This window comes from Stenella coeruleoalba (genome assembly GCF_951394435.1).
Source record: "Stenella coeruleoalba genome assembly, chromosome: 16".
Classification (NCBI taxonomy): Eukaryota; Metazoa; Chordata; class Mammalia; order Artiodactyla; family Delphinidae; genus Stenella; species Stenella coeruleoalba.
In genome coordinates, this window is record NC_137162.1 from 29650777 (window position 1) to 29671301 (window position 20525).

General features: G+C 38.0%; 1 protein-coding gene across 7 annotated transcripts in view; it reads right to left on the reverse strand.

The window, feature by feature from the left end:
• R3HCC1L (R3H domain and coiled-coil containing 1 like) overlaps positions 1-20525 on the reverse strand; it is an 86925-nt gene that overhangs the window by 46193 nt on the left and 20207 nt on the right. The window lies entirely within an intron of this gene.

Here is a 20525-nt window from a genome sequence, read left to right on the forward strand (position 1 = left end):
TGATACCTCATTGTAGCTTTGGTTTGCATTTCTCTAATAATTAGTGATGTTGAGCAGCTTTTCATGTGCTTCTTGGCCATCTGGATGTCTTCTTTGGAGAAAAGTCTTCTTTGGAGAAATGTCTATTTAGGTCTTCTGCCCATTTTTGGATTGGGTTGTTTTTTTAATATTGAGCTGCATGAGCTGTTTATATATTTTGGAGATTAATCCTTTGATGATTCATTTGCAAATATTTTCTCCCATTCTCAGGGTTGTCTTTTCATCTTGTTTATGGTTTCCTTTGCTGTGCAAAAGCTTTTAAGTTTCATTAGTTCTCATTTGTTTATTTTTGTTTTTATTTCCATTACTCTAGGAGATGGATCAAAAAAGATCTTGCTGTGATTTATGTCAGAGTGTTCTTCCTATGTTTTCCTCTAAGAGTTTTATACTGCCCGGTCTTACATTTAGGTCTCTAATCCATTTTGAGTTTATTTTTGTGTATGGTGTTAGGGAGTGCTCTAATTTCATTCTTTTACATGTAGCTGTCCAGTTTTCCCAGCACCACTTATGGAAGAGACTGTCTTTTCTCCATTGTATATCCTTGCCTCCTTTGTCATAGATTAATTGACCATAGGTGTGTGGGTTTATCTCTGGGTTTTCTATCCTGTTCCATTGATCTATATTTCTGTTTTTGTGCCAGTACCATATTGTCTTGATGACTGTAGCTTTGTAGTATAGTATGAAGTCAGGGAGTCTGATTCCTCCAGCTCCGTTTTTTTCCCTCAAGACTGCTTTGGCTATTCGGGGTCTTTTGTGTCTCCATACAAATTTTAAGATTTCTTTGTTCTAGTTCTGTAAAAAAGGCCATTGGTAACTTGATAGGGATTGCACTGATTCACTAGATTGCTTTGGATAGTACAGTCCTTTCACAATATTGATTCTTCCAATCCAAGAACATGGTATATCTCTCCATCTGTTGGTATCATCTTTAATTTCTTTCATCAGAGTCTTATAGTTCTCTGCATACAGGTCTTTTGTCTCCCTAGGTAGGTTTATTCCTAGGTATTTTATTCTTTTTGTTGCAATGGTAAATGGGAGTGTTTCCTTAATTTCTCTTACAGATTTTTCATCATTAGTGTATAAGAATGCAAGAGATTTCTGTGCATTAATTTTGTATTCCGCAAGTTTACCAAACTCATTGATTAGCTCTAGTAGTTTTCTGGTGGCATCTTTAGGATTCTCTATGTATAATATCATGTCATCTGCAAACAGTGACAGTTTTCCTTCTTCTTTTGCAATTTGTATTCCTTTTATTTCTTTTTCTTCCCTGATTGCCAGGGCTAGGACTTCCAAAACTATGTTGAATAACAGTGGTGAGAGTGGACATCCTTGTCTTGTTCCTGATCTCAGAGGAAATGCTTTCAGTTTTTCACCATTGAAAATGATGTTTGCTGTGGGTTTGTCGTATATGGCCTTTATGATGTTGAGGTAGGTTCCCTCTGTGCCCACTTTCTGGAGAGTTTTTATCATAAATGGGTGTTGAATTTTGTCAAAAGCTTTTTCTGCATCTACTGAGATGATCATATGGTTTTTACTCTTCAATTTGTTAATGTGGTGTATCACATTGATTGATTTGCATATATTGAAGAATCCTTGCATCCCTGGGGTAAATCCCACTTGATCATGGTGTATGATCCTTTTAACGTGTTGTTGGATTCTGTTTGCTAGTATTCTGTTGAGGATTTTTGCATCTATATTCATCAGTGATATTGGTCTGTAATTTTCTTTTTTTGTAGTACCTTTGTCTGGTTTTGGTATCAGGGGGATGGTGGACTCATAGTATGAGTTTGGGAGTGTTCCTTACTGCAATTTTTTGGAAGAGTTTGAGAAGGATGGGTGTTAGCTCTTCTCTAAATGTTTGATAGAATTCACCTGTGAAGCCATATGGTCCTGGGCTTTTGTTTGCTGGAAGACTTTTAATCACAGTTTCAATTTCATTACTTGCGATTGGTCTGTTCATTTTTTCTATTTCTTCCTGGTTCAGTCTTGGAAGGTTATACCTTTCTAAGAATTTGTCCGTTTCCTCCAGGTTGTCCATTTTATTGGCATAGAGTTGCCTGTAGTAGTCTCTTAGGATGCTTTGTATTTCTGCGGTGTCTGTTGTAACTTCTCCTTTTTCATTTCTAATTTTATTGATCTGAGTCCTCTCCTTCTTTTTCTTGATGAATCTGGCTAATGGTTTATCAATTTTGTTTACCTTCTCAGAGAACCAGCTTTTAGTTTTATTGATCTTTGCTACTGTTTTATTTGTTTCTATTTCATTTTTCTGCTCTGTTCTTTATGATTTCTTTCCTTCTGCTAACTTTGGGTTTTGTTTGTTCTTCTTTCTCTAGTTCCTTTAAGGTGTAAGGATAGATTGTTTATTTGAGATTTTTCTTGTTTCTTGAGATAGGCTTGTAGAGCTATAAACTTCCCTCTTAGAACTGCTTTTGCTGCATCCCATAGGTTTTGGATCATTGCGCTTTCATTGTCATTTGTCTCTAAGTATTTTTTGATTTCCTCTTTGATTTCTTCAGTGATCTCTTGGCTATTTAGTAACGTATTGTTTAGCATCTGTGTGTTTGTGTTTTGTTCGTTTTTTTCCATGTAATTCATTTCTAATCTCATAGCGTTGTGGTCAGAAGAGATGCTTGATATGATTTCAATTTTCTTAAATTTACTGAGGCTTGATTTGTGACCCAAGATGTGATCCATCCTGGAGAATGTTCCGTGCGCATTTGAGAAGAAAGTGTAATCTGCTGTTTTGGGATGGAATGTCCTATAAATATCAGTTAAATCTATCTGGTCTATTGTCTCATTTAAAGCTTGTGTTTCCTTATTAATTTTCTGTCTGGATGATATGTCCATTGGTGTAAGTGAGGTGTTAAAGTCCCCCACTATTACTGTGTTACTGTCGATTTCCTCTCTTAGAGCTGTTAGCAGTTGCCTTATGTATTGAGGTGCTCCTATGTTGGGTGTATACATATTTATAATTGCTATATCTTCTTCTTGGATTGATCCATTGATCATTACATAGTGTCCTTCCTTGTCTCTTGTAGCATTCTTCATTTTAAAGTCTATTTTATCTGATATGAGTATTGATACTCCAGCTTTCTTTAGATTTCCATTTGCATGGAATTTCTTTTTCCATCCCCTCACTTTCAGTCTGTACGTGTCCCTAGGTCTGAAGTGGGTCTCTTGCAGACAGCATATATATGTGTCTTCTTTCTGTATCCATTCAGCAAGCCTGTGTCTTTTGGTTGGAGCATTTATCCATTCACGTTTAAGGTAATTATTGATACATATGTTCCTATGACCATTTTCTTAATTGTTTTGCGTTTTCGTAGGTCCTTTTCTTCTCTGTGTTTCCCACTTAGAGAAGTTCCTTAAGCATTTGTTGTAGAGCTGAATTCTCTTAGCTTTTTCTTGTCTGTAAAGCTTTTGATTTCTCCATCGAATCTGAATAAGATCCTTGCTGGGTAGAGTAATCTTGGTTGTAGGTTCTTCCCTTTCATCACTTTAAGTATATCATGCCACTCCCTTCTGGCTTGTAGAGTTTCTGCTGAGAAATCAGTTGTTAACCTTATGGGAGTTCCCTTGTATGTTATTTGTCATTTTTCCCTTGCTGCTTTCAATAATTTTTCTTTGTCCTTAAGTTTTGTCAATTTGATTACTATGTGTCTTAGTATGTTTCTCCTTGGGTTTATCCTGTATGGGACTCTCTGCACTTCCTGGACTTGGGTGGCTATTTCCTTTCCCATGTTAGGGAAGTTTTCAACTATAATCTCTTCAAATATTTTCTTGGGTCCTTTCTCCCTCTCCTCTCCTTCTGGGACCCCTATAATGCAAATGTTGTTGCGTTTAATGTTGTTCCAGAGGTCTCTTAGGCTGTCTTCATTTCTTTTCATTCTTTTTTCTTTATTCTGTTCCACAGCAGTGAATTCCACCATTCTCTCTTCCAGGTCACTTATCCGTTCTTCTGCCTCAGTTATTCTGCTATTGATTCCTTCTAGTGTAGTTTTCATTTCAGTTATTGTATTGTTCATCTCTGTTTGTTTGTTCTTTAATTCTTCTAGGTCTTTGTTAAACATTTCTTGCATCTTCTTGATCTTTGCCTCCATTCTTTTTCTGAGGCCCTGGATCATCTTCACTATCATTATTCTGAATTCTTTTTCTGGAAGATTACCTATCTCCATTACATTTAGTTGTTTTTCTGGGGTTCTATCTTGTTCCTTCATCTGGTACATAGCCCTCTGCCTTTTCATCTTGTCTATCTTTCTGTAAATGTGTTTTCTGTTCCACAGGCTCCAGGATTGTAGTTCTTCTTGCTTCTGCTGTCTGCCCTCTGGTGGATGAGGCTATCTAAGAGGCTTATGCAAGTTTCCTGATGGCAGGGACTGGTGGTAGGTAGAGCTGGCTGTTGCTCTGGTGGGCAGAGCTCAGTAAAACTTTAATCTGCTTCTCTGCTGATGGGTGGGGCTGGGCTCCCTCCCTGTTGCTCGTTTGGCCTTAGGCGACCCAACACTGGAGCCTACCCGGGCTCTTTGGTGGGGCTAATGGCAGACTCTGGGAGGGCTCATGCCAAGGAGTACTTCCCAAAACTTCTGCTGCCAGTGTCCTTGTCCCTTGGTGAGCCACAGCTGCCCCCCGCCTCTGCAAAAGGCCCTCCAACACTAGCAAGTAGGTCTGGTTCAGTCTCCTATGGGGTCACTGCTCCTTCCCCTGGGTCCCGATAGGAGACCACTACTTTGTGTGTGCCCTCCAAGAGTGGAGTCTCTGTTTCCCCCAGTCCTGCCAAAGTCCTGCAGTGAAATCCTGCTAGCCTTCAAAGTCTGATTCTCTATGAATTCCTCCTCCCGTTGCCAGACCCCCAGGTTGGGACACCTGACATGTGGCTCAGAACCTTCACTCCAGTGGGTGGACTTCTGTGGTATAAATGTTCTCCCGTTTGTGAGTCACCCACCCAGCAGTTATGGGATTTGATTTTATTGTGATAGCGCCCCTCCTACCATCTCATTGCAGCTTCTCCTTTGTCTTTGCATGTGGGGTATCTTTTTTGGTGAGTTCCAGTGTCTTCCTGTCAATGACTGTTCCCGCACTGCTCTTATTTTTTAAAATCTATTCCATTTCACTTTTTTAATTAAAAAAATATTTAGATTCTTATAACTTAAAATCAATTTATTCACTAAGTTGTTTCACTTGATTGAAAAACTATTCTAAAACAGCATATTCAATGTCAGAAATTTTCACAGCAGGGATAGAAAACATGCTCTATTTCAACTGATTTGCAATTTTGGTTGTGGAGCAAGATAAAAGAAAAAGTAAAATATGAGTGAAAAATTAGCAGATTATATCACCTGACCAGAAGTCTTTAGTAAAATAATAAAATGAGGGATATACCCAATCTTTGCATACTTTCAAGTTCCAGCACTCCCAGTGTCAAGCACATTTCTACAAACAAGAAACCAAGAAATGTCCTCCCTTTGCAAAAGGGCTTCACTTAAAAAACAAAAAACAAAACCTGATCCAAACACAACAAAGAGACACTTGTGTGTGATATAATAACATGATAAATTATACTTGGACAGCAAAGAAATGGTTTCATATTTTTAAAACTATAAAATCTGTTAATGAACCACAATTGATTCTGCTGTAGTTTTCTTAATGTATCCTTCCATAAATGCACTTGCACTAGTTAATACAATGACATATTTCACACTTGAAAACACAAAATAATTTCTACATCCACCTGGTTTATTCTTCCATTCAAACCAGGTTTATAAAATATATGCTGTGATTTAAATTAACAGAATAAAGACAATAATGTGTGACATTAGTGAATCTAGGCCTTCTCTTTAACATACCTGGACTGAAGAGAAAAAAGGTTTTAAATCAGGTAAACATTCACTTAGAGGCCCTTACTCAAAGGTAAACAGATTCACTAATGGGAAGCAAATGAGGAGTCAAACAGCCCTATTCAAACTGCTAAACTGGCCACTTGTTGAGTGACACATCAAGGCCTTATTCATTGTGAAAGAATGTGTTCTCACCTCACAGACAACACAACTATATTATGACCTCAGTTTACTATATTTTAGCAGAGTACAGGATTTTTATTGTCTCTGTCTCTTCACCACCTGTCACTTCTTGCCACTCTAAGCATTTTTATTTTTTTGAATCTAACAGGTACTGTAAATTCCAGCGTGTTCAAATTATATACAAAATAAGAATAAAAAGGCTTCTCAGTAAGGATCTGAGATGCTTCTTATTTGAGCAAAGTTTATGAACTTTAATATATGAACTTTATGATACCTATTTTGGCCACTTACCAAATCTTATGTAGCTTACTTGATGACATTCGAAATAGTTAACACCCTCACTGAAGCCTCCCAACAACCCTACAAAGTGAGATTATTACCAGTCCAATTCTACAGATGAGAAAAGGAGGCATAGGATGTTAAATAATACGTCAAAGGCCAAGGACCTAGAAAGTGCCTGATTCTAATCTAGATAATATAACTCCAGCGTTTGTGCTCATAACTGCCTTACGGCAATATGAATACAACAGTGTTTAATGCCCTCCACTTTAATATCTTACAGTGCTCTGGGAAAGAAAAATATTAGGAATAACTGTATCAATCAGTTGATGTCTCAGAAATGAGAAACCTTAACCACCCTCCTTTCTCTTCAAAAGCTACTCCAAAAGACATAATGGAGCCATGGAAGTGAAAAGCCAGACGAACACCAGTGGGTCAACAAAACTGATCAGGAAGTTTTCAGGGGTCTAACCTTGTCTAGGATTACACTGTGCCTGTCCTATAGTGAATCCAACCCCAATACTGCCCATTGCCATTTGAAGACCTACTTGCCTAGGATCGTTTTGGACTGTTCCTTTTGAGATACAGCCCTAAATGATCTCTGAATGCCTGCTGCATGCTGTAGATTTCAATAAATATTCTTTGAGAAAATATGGGTTAGGTATTTTCAACTCCCTACTGTCATACCAAACTGTTAGCTTGTCTGACTCCAATTATACCTTGAACTCCTTGAAAGTAAGAAATGCCTTATCATTTTTAAATCCTCAATGCACAACACCATTCCTCGCACATGGATGGCATTCAATAAATGTTTGGTAAAAAATGAGGATAAAAACAAATGTTCCTAACACAAAGTAATATCAACTCAGATATTTCTCCTTAACTTGAGACTGTGAATAGATGAAAGGTATGTGTATTCTTGATCAAAGTTAAGAATTGTTTACCGTTGTGTTTTTTTTTTTTAATTCAACTCATTAGTTATTTTCCTACTAATATAGACCCTTCTTAACTTGTATATGTGACACATGATATAAATATATTTACAGAAAGAAGCCTTATGTGCAAACTAATGGTGAGAGCAAAATCAAACTATAGCCAGATTAAAGGCCTGTCCCCTGTACCTGGTTCACTCTTGAAAACCACAATGTCCTGCCACCATTAAAGAAATGATGCTCTACATTTTTAAGTATTACCCATTTTTACAGGTAGATACAGAGACATATCCCAATCACAAGAAATACTGGAAAGCACTAAGACTATGAATATTTCTGAGATTATAAAAAATCTTATAGTATATTGGATCTTAAAAACTACAGAGTATTTGTCCTGCACTAAAGAAGTCAATGAGTGGAAGCACTGTGCTAAGTGCTCATATATTATCTCACTTAACCATCATAACAACTCCTTGAGGTATGTATAGTTATTATTACCATTTCACAGATAAGGTAACTAAACCTGTAGGTCACACAACTAGCATGTAGGAGCCATAAGTGAAACCAAGTTTTGACTGCTTCCAACTATGCCTCCCATAGTATATCCTCAACAAAACAACTCTGAATTTTCTGAATCATACATGCCTAACTTTAACACTGTGCTAACATACCATGGTTACTGTTAACTTCATCACTTTGAGAAGTAAAATTGTTTACCTTTATGAGCTCCACAAATACCGTCCCACCTTAACCACTGAAATCTTGAATCACAGGGGTGCTGTTTATCATTAACTTTCCCTTCTCTGAAAATTAGACTTTGTCCCTCCTATACCAGGAAAACACTGTTGGCACCCACACACTGTTCTGTATAAAACTTGCCACAGCTATTAGTGGTGCTGGTCACTACCTTAGATAACTCTGGAGTCTTAGAAGACTTGAACTCTCTAACACAGTTTCTAAAATATCTACCACAATAAATGCTGAGTAAAAACGTCTGGGAAAAACAAGGAAATTATGTGATTAAATACAGTAAGTTTCTCTCTGCATGGACCAGCTCTTTGAGAAGATCAATTGTATGCTATTTTTGTTCCAAAAGAACAAGAAAGCCAGTTTGCAGATTTTATTTGTTTATATGCCAACAGGCTAAACATCAAAATTGAAGGTATCAAACTGCTTCTCTTTTTCTCAACACTCAAAAACGACCAGGGAAGAAAATTTTATTTGTCATGACTTAGATATGATTTAGATATTTTCCTTTTCCCCTTTTCTGACTTACTTTCACCCAAAATCTCAATGAATGTGGAATCATGCATGGGCCATGAATGGTGGTATTTATTAAAGCAAACCAAGGATCTTTTCTTCTACTCTCCCTCTCAAAAGAGGAAGAAGATTTGGAGGTTCTGCAAAAACATATCAAGACTTATGGATACACTTCAAGTCTTCCCTTGCCCTCACCCTCTACATTCAATCGACAAATTCCACTGATCTTCATACCTGCTTATCTCTTTAATCTGCCTAGTTTTCCCTATCCTTACGCTACCCCAAGGTAAACCAACACAAACAAATGCCTATATAGTATTTTTTTTTTTCCCAGTATGCGGGCCTCTCACTGTTGCGGCCTCTCCCGTTGCAGAGCACAGGCTCCGGACGCGCAGGCTCAGCGGCCATGGCTCATGGGCTCAGCCGCTCCGCGACATGTGGGTTCTTCCCGGACCGGGGCACGGGAAAAAAAAAAACAACAAATGAACAAAACAAACAAAATAAAAACCTAAAACTATAACACTACTAGAAGAAAATATGGGAGAAAAAATCTCTGTGACTCTGGGTTCAGCAAAGATTTCTTAAATACAACACAAGCATAATTCATAACATTTAAAAAATTAATCAATAAACTGGACTTCAGAGAAATTAAGACCTTCTGCTCTTCAAAGACACTGTTAAAAGAGAATGAAAAGACAAACCACAAACGGAGAGAAAGTATTTGCAAACTGCATAAACGAGAAAGAACTTTTATCCAGAATACATACTGAACTCTTAAAACATAATATCCAAAAACAAACAACAATTTGTTAATTTTTTTTTTTTTTTTTTTCTGCAGCACGCGGGCCTCTCACTGCTGTGGCCTCCCCATTGTGGAGCACAGGCTCCGGACGTGCAGGCTCAGCGGCCATGGCTCACGGGCCCAGACGCTCCGCGGCATGTGGGATCTTCCCGGACCGGGGCACGAACCCGTGTCCCCGGCATTGGCAGGTGGACTCCCAACCACTGCGCCACCAGGGAAGCCCACAAACAACAATTTGAACAATACTTCACCAAAGAAGATATAAAGATCAAAAAATGCTCAACATCATATATATCAGTAGGGAAATACAATTCCATTTATATGACTTCTGGAAAAGGCAAAACTTTAAGGACAGAAAATGTATCTGCAGTTGCCAGAAGCTCAGGTTCAAGTAAGGGGTTGACTACAAAGGGGCACAAGGGAATTTTTTGGATCGATGAACTGTTCTGTATATTAACTGTGTGGGAGTTATATGACTATGCTTTTGTCAAAATTCACAGAATGTACTCTAAGAAAAGTGAACTTCATATAAATTATATCTTAATTTTTTAAATGAAAAATAATCACATTCTCTAGAAATTCCTACCAAAACATAGCTGACCCCACTGACTCTTTAATTTTTGATTCTTGCCTTTAAAATATACCTATTTTATACAGTCAGTAAGCAGTGCAGCCTCAATGATGTTATATTAGCATGACTAAAGATCAATTTCGCTCAGGATTTCAGGCTACAGTCTTTTCTAATTTAATTGTGCAGTCATTACTTAAAACTTCCATTGTCTTCTCAACTTTGCATGAGTAAAAACTGTAAAACTTGGTCTCCTTTGACTGTCTATTATTTACTCCATATATAACCAAAACACAATTCTTTGCATTGCATTCAGGGAGCTATATAAATCTGGATATTCTGATTCTGAACAACCTTAGAAAAGAAGGGTGTATTCTAAGATACTCTGGCAATTCCAAATGACATTGGCACATGAATATATAATAATTTTTTCTAAAACACCTTTTTTCATAATTCCTTGCTCAAAAACCTTAGTGATTCACTAGAGTCACTAAACTTAGCCGGCATTCAAGGCTCTCCATGATTTGGTGTCAATCTGCTGTTCCAGTCATATTTCTTCCACTCTCAGACACAAATCCTCCATTCTGTACCAAATGGCCTCATGATCTGTTCATTCCAAATTCTGAAATATCCTCCATGAATTATCTCAGCTTAAACACTCCTAGTTACTAGTCATTCAAAAGACTTACATCTTTATTTGAAGACACGCTGATTTCACCCTTCTGTGAATTCATGCACATTCATTACCTATGGTATTCATTTGTCATTATAAACAACCTTATATTCCTGTTTTACTTATGAATGTCATTCTCATACTCTATAATAGTTTCTTGAGGGCAGATACTGTTTCTCAAATGCTTCTTGTATCCTCAGGAACACAAAAGGTACTCAACAAATATTTAGAAAAAAAAATTAATGTGGAAGTTAATTTTAAATTAATTTTAAATCCCTTTAATTTCAGATTAATTTTAAATTAATTTAAAATACTTACACAACGTTCTGGAAAAGCTTACTTTATAGCTTGAGAGACTAAAGCTGGGGGCACTAGACTTTGCTCCCTGAGGTCTGCTGCTATATCACATTCATCTTCATATTTTCAGAGTTGAATACAATGTCTGACACATGGAAAACGCTCAGATATTTAAATATTTAACTAAATTTCACTTTCTAAGGCCACAAAGTAGGAAATGGAACCCTGGAGTTCTATCCCAATCCCCCCAAGATTATATTAGTGCCTTGAAATGTTCTCTAATTTCTCATATTTCTTCAGATTCTCCCTGAACAGACTACAAACATCAAAAAGACAAAACTGTGCTTTCTCCCCTCTTTAAAGCTCACAGAGCAATTACTACAGGACATGCACAGTAGGGCAGGCAATATTTCCATCAGATTTCTTAAAAGTAACAGAAAGGCAGCTTATATATATTTCTCTGCCCCATGAAAAAACATACCAGTTACTACTCTTCCTACTAGGAAGATTTATTTTTCATCATCTTTAGCACAAATTCTAGAATGCTATCTGCCAGCTCCCATGCCCCAATAAATATGCATCCACAAGCAATTATGGAGATAGATAGCTTATGGGGAGGGGGCACTCTTTGGTCAGGTCCCAATGCTGTCCCGTGGTTAGGTGGAAGGGTAAGTGGGGGTGGGGGGGGTGGCCCTGTGATAAATTACTGCCCACTCTGCTTAGGGGTATTTATCACAGCCCGCTGTCAGGTAAATCACTGGAAAAACACCTCTTCGGTAATTAATGTGAAGTGACGGATGGACAGCCCCTGGGCCCATTAATCAGGAACATCAGCAGCCTACTGAGATTATGAATGTCAGGATGCATAAACTGCCGGTGGATCAATAGGCCCAGGAACTCATCCAAGGCTCTCATTTCCGAGGCATCTCCGGTACATTAGGCTCCCTCGACCCCTCCCCCAATCTAAAATGAAAAGCAAGCCTTCAGAACAAAGGGCAAGAGCTGAGGTCTAAAGTGACCACTGCAAGAAAACAGTCAAGGAACGTGGCCATGGCTAGGGAAGTCACCAGGATAGGTAACATGAGCACAGAGCTATACTGACCAAGAGGCTCTCAGAAATCTCAGTGCACTGGAAAAGCAGGAAGATAACAGTTAACATTCAATACTCAGAGTCTGATTATCTATTTTAGGGGTAATCCAGGTTCTTGCTTCTAATCTTTTACCCTTTTTCCTGTCCACATTTTCCTTTCTTTCATATTGGCACCACTAATACAGAGTAGAGAGAAATAAGCAATTTCTGCTCTCTAACAACCTAGGTAAAAATTTCAATTTTAGAGGAAAAAGAATCTGTATAAAATAAAATCATTGAATTATCCCTGAATTTAATTTAGCCTCATCCTTCATTACCATGACGAACTGAGAATTGCCAGCAGAAGTACCCACAGTGTTTACAATTGAGAAAAAGGTGATCTTCCTGATTCATTAGCATTTACAAAGCCGCCTGCCAATATACGACATGGGTTAAAGGCTAAACTGTGTGGTAGGATTCCAGAGAATTAAATCAGCTCTTAATTCTATTTCTTCTCCAAGTCAAACAAAACATTCTCCATCAAAAGAGTCTGCTCAACTTGTAAAACAGAATGGACCTGAAAGAGAATTACTGTTTGCTCGTCACCCAAAGTTTAGTCAAATTTGTATGGGAGATTCGGCTGTGCTCAGCCTCGTACTGAACACACTCTAGGCTGGCAGTGGCGGGAATGTGACTGCACTTGCTGTCACATCCCGCCAGACCCCAGCGCGGTGCTCTGTGGTCAGACTAAGGCCAGGGCTGCAAGCGTTGGTTAGAAAGTGTCTCAGAGTTACGGCTGCCTGTTCCGCTAAATCTCATTTCATCCTACTGATGGATGGATGGACAGATGGCTGCTTGGTGAAAGCAGCATTATCAGGCAGCTTCTATGAAGCCTCTGAATGATGGATAGCCCTCTTTCTACTTTCTCCAAACCACCATCGATCCAAGCCATATTTCAACGGTCAGAAGCCCAGGAATATTAAGACACGCAATAAGGTTAAGTTACTTACAGTGTAAACCTTTAGAACAGAAATTCTAACACCTCTGCTTTGCTGTCAGGAACTAGGCTGAAAATGTTACAGTCCATTCTTTCTAGCTGCTAACCCAATGAATTCCAACAGCTCAAAGCCCAACAGCTGGGCTCCATTCCTAGGAGCACTTGAAAAGCTAACTTGCCTGCCAAATTTTTTACTAGCCAGTTCTGTGAAATGAATTCTGCAGTTGTAGTGAACAGATCTGTGACTATGCATATCCACTGGAGTGTGAAGCTATTAGAAGCATACAAACCACGCAGAGTTTGTCAATGATATGTAATCGCTAGCCTCAAACGTGTGGTGCCCTGGATATACCAAGTTGGCATGACTACCAACATCAAGGAGGGTGATTAAAACCAGGATAGATTAAAATTTTGTCTTCTGCACATAATCCTAAAATGCTGTTTCTATCTAGCTCGCCTGGCTGGCTTCTACTCTCTTGTGTACATATCAAATCATAAGTACTAATCCTTGCCTGTTTTCACAAGCACACTTTTACATCCACTTGTCTGTCACCTTCTAGACACTTATCTCAGCTTGTTTATTTGGACTACATGCCCTCTTTGTTCCTTCCATGTTATCCTGTGCCCTCAGACTCATACAACTGGACTCTATATCAAAGTTACTTCCATTCATGTGGTTAAAGAAATGGACTCTGAATCCAGCTTTGTGATATAGATTCCTAGACCCCACATGCCCTCTCTTTCTAAGCTCACTCATCCCCAGATGACTTCTCTAAATGCTTCACTATCAACTATACCCCATATCAGCTTGGCTTGGCTCCTGGTCCTGCCCTTCTTGACTGACTCACTGCCACTCTGAGCCAATGTTCAGAGAATTTGTTTGTATTTGTTTTGGGGGTTAGAAAAATGTCTCAGTGGAGTGGCAATTGTCGTTCTTCTTGCCATAATGGTAGTTTAGTTTAATACTTTAATATTTGTGCCTTAACAACACCTATAGTTCTATTCCTAGCAAAAAGAAAAAGAAAAAAATCATGTGCTATTTTTATAAGATATTGCTTAATTATAATGTCTTATCAAGAATAGCAGTGTTGGGTGGGAGGGAGGGAGACACAAGAGGGAAGAGATATGGGAACATATGTATATGTATAACTGATTCACTTTGTTATAAAGCAGAAACTAACACACCATTGTAAAGCAATTATACTCCAATAAAGATGTTTAAAAAAAAAAAGAATAGCAGTGTCCTTCACATAAACATTAAAGAATTTTTACAGAATCTTAAATTACATTATTGAAAAAGATTGTATAGGTCAGAATTCAAATAAAGAAATTGAGGATCTGAGCTTGTAATGTGCATGGTTAGATAGATACTAAGTAGCAAAGCAAAACTGGAACCCAGATTTCAATTAAAAGTATTGTGCTTACTTTATTATATTTCTCAGACATCCCACTTTCATCCTTGGGATTTCAGAGGGAGTGAGGGTAATAAGGACTGAATGTCACTTGTATGTGTGCCTGTGTGTTTGTGGGGAGGAAGGTGTCTACAAGTAATTTAAATTTAGCCACTCATACTATTGTGCTTCCCATCAAAGTTGCCAATGGGTCATCTGAGACTCACTCTCTACCTTAGAGAACAAAATTAGATGAATCCCTGACAACTAGAAACCGCTACCTTTCTCTTCTCCCTTCTTTACCTAGAAGGTTGAAAAGAAAAAAAGCAGAAAGATGTCAAATTCAAGTAGAATCGTAACAGCAAGAAGCTCCACAACTTAAATTAAATGGATAGAGGAGCAATGTGTCCTCTTAATTTCCAAGGTTGTCACATACTGGTCAAATACAGAGCACAAGCTGACTGATTGGACTTCACCCTCTGTTGGTGAAAATGTGTCACTGCTGCATTTCCTGATTGTCAAGCTACTCCATACAGATCTTTATACCTTACAGCTAGCTGAAAAAGACCTTGGAAAATCATGTCCTATAACCTCCTCATTTTAAAGATGAGGAAACTGTTTGAGGAATTTACTTAAGACTTGTAGCTGTTTGAGTGGTAAGTGAGACCAGAACCCAGATCTCCCATCAACTAAACTAAGTAGTTTTATCACCATCATAGCTGCCTTAACCGGTTTTCCACCTAGTATATATACTCAGGATATACTAGCTGAGCAAAGTTTAATCAGGAAGTCAATTGTGCTGCAAAAATAATCACATAATACACATCAAAATACAAAAAAAATAAACACATAATACACATCAAAACCAAATATATTATTCACACTAAGGCACATCTTCATTAGTAAATGATCAGGATGACTTTTCCCTCCCATTCCCACAAAAATGTCCTCGAACATTGGACAAGAACTCTACTACAACTATTCTTAGGACCAGACAAAACATTTCTCCTAGGAATTCAAAAAAAGGCAACTCCTCAGAAAAAATAACTGGTGCTAGGTGAATAATAAGGAATGACAATTCCTTAAACTCTTACTTTATTTCCATATACTCCCTAAGTTCATAGAAAAGCTGTTTTATTTGCATTAACCAAATACACTTTAGAATAATCAATTTTTTTACAAGGCTATCTCAAGCCAACACAAAGATCCTTTCCTTTCACTAAAAAGTCTTTTTATAGAGTTTCTATTTGGTTAAGAAAGATCTATTAAGTAATAGATTAAGCAAGAGAACAGTGACATATTTTTCAAAATCTGCTGCTGTGAATCACATCTAATTACGTTTTCTGTTCCATTAAGGTGTAGGCTCTACAAGCAAAAGTGAAGTAGTGGCAAAGTAGTACCAACAGTAGTAGCAGAGGAAGAGAAAGAAAAATTAAACAGCTACCTACCATTCAATGAGGACTTAGATATGACAGGGACCGTGCTACATATTTCATATATCTAATTTCTCATTTGATTCCAACTATAATACTATGAGGTAAATATTATTACCTCAATTTTACAAATGAGAAATCTGAAGCTTAAATAACTCAAGATCACATAGCTTCTAAGTGATCTTCTAACTCAAGATCACATAAGCTTCATAGTTGGTTAGGATTTCAAAGTCCCTGCTTTTAACTACTACACTAGACTGCCTGATATTCAGCAAGATGATCTCTTACAATCATCTATTAATTTCATAAATATCAACAATTTGCTTAGAATCTGTATAAATGCATAGCAACCAAAGAGAGCTCAAAGACTGCTGCAGTAAAACAGGAAAATCAACTAGGATAAGAATGAAAGATTAATGCTTTCATGGCATGACTACTCCCAATAACCTTCCAGACTTAAAAGTGCTGACAATAATAATCTACTACTATCTCTGAAACTTCCTCATTCACCTTGCCTCATCCTCAAAGCCATATGGTGAAGAACCTCACCAGGTGTCAGGAGAGGAATTCCCTCTCTTCTATTCCCCGTAAGAATAATCTCTATACTTCTTCCTGCCAACTCCCCTGACCATTTGAAAACGTTACCCTTCTCTACATTCTTCCCTTTCTCCAGAGGCACATGGGAACATGGGAACAATGACCAGTGAAACTGATGACACAGTTCCTAGACTGCAGAAGCCTTCAAAGCAGAATATAGAGTGCACTTTCAAATCTGAATCTAAAAAGAAAAGAAACTTGTACATAAAATACCTGCTGCAGAAGGTATTTTCAGATGTCATCTTAAACAGAATATAACAGTTACAGTATTTTAATATTAGTCTGCTTCAGACATTTACAGCCTTCGCCTCTGTGCATGCAGTTGAACAAAGAATATAGCTTGCATAACTGGAAGAAACATTTCACAAAAAATCTGAGTATCAAGACAATGAAAGATGATTGTCTGGATAGATGATTCCAACGGGATCTTGAGGGCCCCAAAATATGTAAACAAACTATGGCATGAAAAGGTTTTTCTTACAACATAACACAATTCACGCTCCCAACTTATTTTACACTCCACTGGCCACAGTCGCCATGCATTGGCACCAACTGATTTCATGCTTTACAGGCTGGGAAACAGTCCGCAACTTAGTCTCTTTCACACTCCACTGATGTGGTAACCCCATGGTTCACCAACTTAACTGTTCCAAATTTAATGTTTGCACCTACTGTTGACCACCTCAAAAGGTAGTCAGATCAAAGCTTTAATATAACTGAACAACAGCAATATAATATGTAACAGAAATGTAGAGAGAAAAGTCTGCTACCTGCTCTGTATATATACCTGGTGGTAGGGAGGAGAGAGGAAAACTCCCTCCTAAAATTTCTTTCCCTCACTATACATCTGGAGGTTGGTCTGTCCTTCTAGACTTATTTGAAATTAGTTCCTCTCCTGGGTCTATCCTGGGTTGCATTGATATCCTATACTTGACAATAAAAGAGTTGAAATGAATAAGGCTTTCAGGGCTGTGCCTCAAACCTGACATACATTAAGCTTGATTTTTTTTCCCCTTTAGGATTCACAAACTAAAGCTAATAAACCATTAAGTAAATTTTGAAAGTAGAGACTACTAGGTTTAATCTGTGCTAAGTGTCTTATATATGTTATCTCATTTGACCCCAAGTACATACTAAGAGGTAGCTATTATTTTCTCAATTTTACAGATGAGAAATCTGAAACTTACTTAAGATCACACAGCTTCCAAGTGTTGGTTAGAATTTCGAAGTCCCTGCACTTAACTACTACAGTAGACTAGAATACATGCCTTCTAAAAAATGGGGTAAAACAAAGCATAGCACAGTTTTAAAAAACAGAAATACCAAAGTGCAATAATAACAAAAGAGAATAATTGTAAAGGAGATGGAGTACTTATGTTAGAGATATAGTTACAACAACTCTATGTCTCCTTCCTCTTTGTAGCTACAGTACCAAGTGTGAAAGCCAAATGTGGCTAAGAAACTGAGACACCAAAAGAAGCAAGCTTCATTTTAAAGCAGGCAAAGAAAACATCAGATAATTAATAAAAGCTTCTCTTATACGCAGATTGAAAGTTTACTAATTAGAGTTTCAAGAATAACAAACAATTATCTTAGAATACAGTGATATCTTCAGAGAACTGCCCCTTTAAGGATCAGGAAGACTGTACAGAGTGCTACAAAAGGTTTTCAAAGTAGAATAATCTACTGAACAAACATGGCTCAGGTACTAAATCCTATTCTAATCTATTATTTTTATGATACAAAAAGCAAGATAAATGTTAAAGGTTGGTAAAAGCTAACAATAGGTGATGGTATTTTCTTGCAGCAAACAAATATTTATTAAGTGCACATATTGTACTGAGACCTATGCTGGGACAGTGGAAACTGTAAAGTTGGACCACAGGTAAGAACATGGTTTGAACCACATGAATAATGTAGCCTCCTCTTTAAGTTATCTCTACTTAATTGGGAAGATAAGAAATTTTAGAAAAACAAAAAAAGTTGTTTTAAGGTAGTATATAATTGCCAAACAAAGAGAAAAGTTGTAAATGATAAAAAGAGAGCTATCACTTAGGGCCTGGAATAGCTGAAGAAGATGTCATAAGGTAGGAGGAACTGGAAGCTGGTAGGTAGACTGAGAATTGAAGGGAGATATTCCAAGTAAAAGGAATAGCCTGAACAATTTGAAGACGCAGTAAGCAAAAAGCATTATTTTGGGACTTCCCTGGTAACACAGTGGTTAAGAATCCACCTGCCAATGCAGGGCACACGGGTTTGAGCCCTGGTCTGGGAAGATCCCACATGCCGCTGAGCAACTAAGCCTGTGTGCCACAACTACTGAGCCTGCGTGCCACAACTACTGAAGCCCACGCACCTAGAGCCCGTGCTCCACAACAAGAGAAGCCACTGCAATGAGAAGTCTGCACACCGCAACAAAGAGTAGCCCCCGCTTGCGGCAACTAGAGAAAGCCTACGTGCAGCAATGAAGACCCAACGCAGCCAAACATAAATAAATCAAAAAAATAAATTTTTTTAAAAAAAGCATTATTTTGGAGACAGCTACAGAAACTACTAGAGCCAAGGTTCAATATAGGAAAGTGTGGAACATTCTGCCAGAAAGATTGTTTTCAGCCTGGAGGGCCTTCAACACTAGGTTTAGACATTCAGTACCCCAAGCAATGGAGACTCAAGTCTAGACCATACAGACAATTCCTGAGAAGTGATACTATTACTGTGTCTCTAGTTCTCCATACCTTCCCTTACACCATCTGCCCATTCATTTACCCTGTCATCTTTTTTAATAGGTACCATCAGGTAAATGTGATGAGACAGCACACAATGTTAACACTGACATTTCTCTTATGCTTGCTTAACCCGATGGTATCAATGAGCAAGTGTAACATTTAACCAAAACCCAGAAACAGGATGAACAGGAGGGATGGGCTCCAAAACAATGTGCCCCAAGTCTAATCCCATACTCAGTAACAAACATTACATCTAGGGGAGCAATCAAATACACTTATTTTGTATAGCCATTCTCAGAACCAGAGAAAGAACTGAACCAAAGCCTGCCCCACATTATATTCTACTCCACAATCCAAATAATACCCAGAAACTCATGCCTTGATACCTGATGAAGACTCCTATAGTTGGCCAAGTGTTTCTGAAACAAATAGCTGGTGATATATGTATATGTGTATAAAATCTAATAAACAAATAAGTAACAGGATATACATTTGTCTGAGATAAAAGCCCAGTCATTCTGGATCTAAATATGGTAACTGGCCTTACTACCATTGTAACAGTTCCTAGAAAAGATAAGACCCATCCCCATTACACTGACTTTTATAGTTTCATTTTCCAGCATGAAGTGATATTTCTAGTCTCTTCAAAACTTTTCAATCCATCCAATCCCTACTCTCATCAACAGAACATCTAACCTTACAGTTTTGAAGACAGAATGAAACAATAACAGCTTGAAAGGAAAAGTAAAACACACTACTTCTACCCCACCAAAACCAACTCCAGCTGTTCGTTTCACAATTGTATCAGCAGAGCTAACAAGGAGAATAGCTACCATTCTAATTGCCCACAGAACCTGAGATGCTCTGCTCTTCTCTCATTTCTCCCCCTTCCCATCTCCTCTGTAACTTGCACACGACCACCTCACTCTGCTGTCCATCCTCCCCAACTGCTGCCCAACAATTCACAGGCTGCCACAGATTGTCAGCACTGTGTTTGGGGACTTGAGAATTACCCCTGTGGGACAGCGCAGTGTGTTAGGACAGCATTTGCCCGGACACAATGTCGCTCTTTATAGCCAGTTGCAAATTAGTTTCTTCTTAAAAAAAAATAATACTCTCAATAAGACAGGTACAAGGAGATTTTAAATAACCAAGATTAAAACTCACTTGGTTTGCTCTGAGATCTGGGCCGTTTCAGAGTCAGGTACGATAAAATCCCATGCCTCTACTCACACGAGCCATGCACATCATCTAGGAACATCTGAAGTCAGCTTTCCAATGCTAACAGAAGCAAAGAGGCTACCAAAAAACATATCAAAGGAGAATCTTCCTTCCCCTTTTTTCTGTGCCTATGGCTCCTCATCCTTAAATTTTATCTGACAGTACTTTGTTTTAAGCTCAGCTCTCAATATTAACATTAAAAGGAAATTCTGGAAATCACCAGT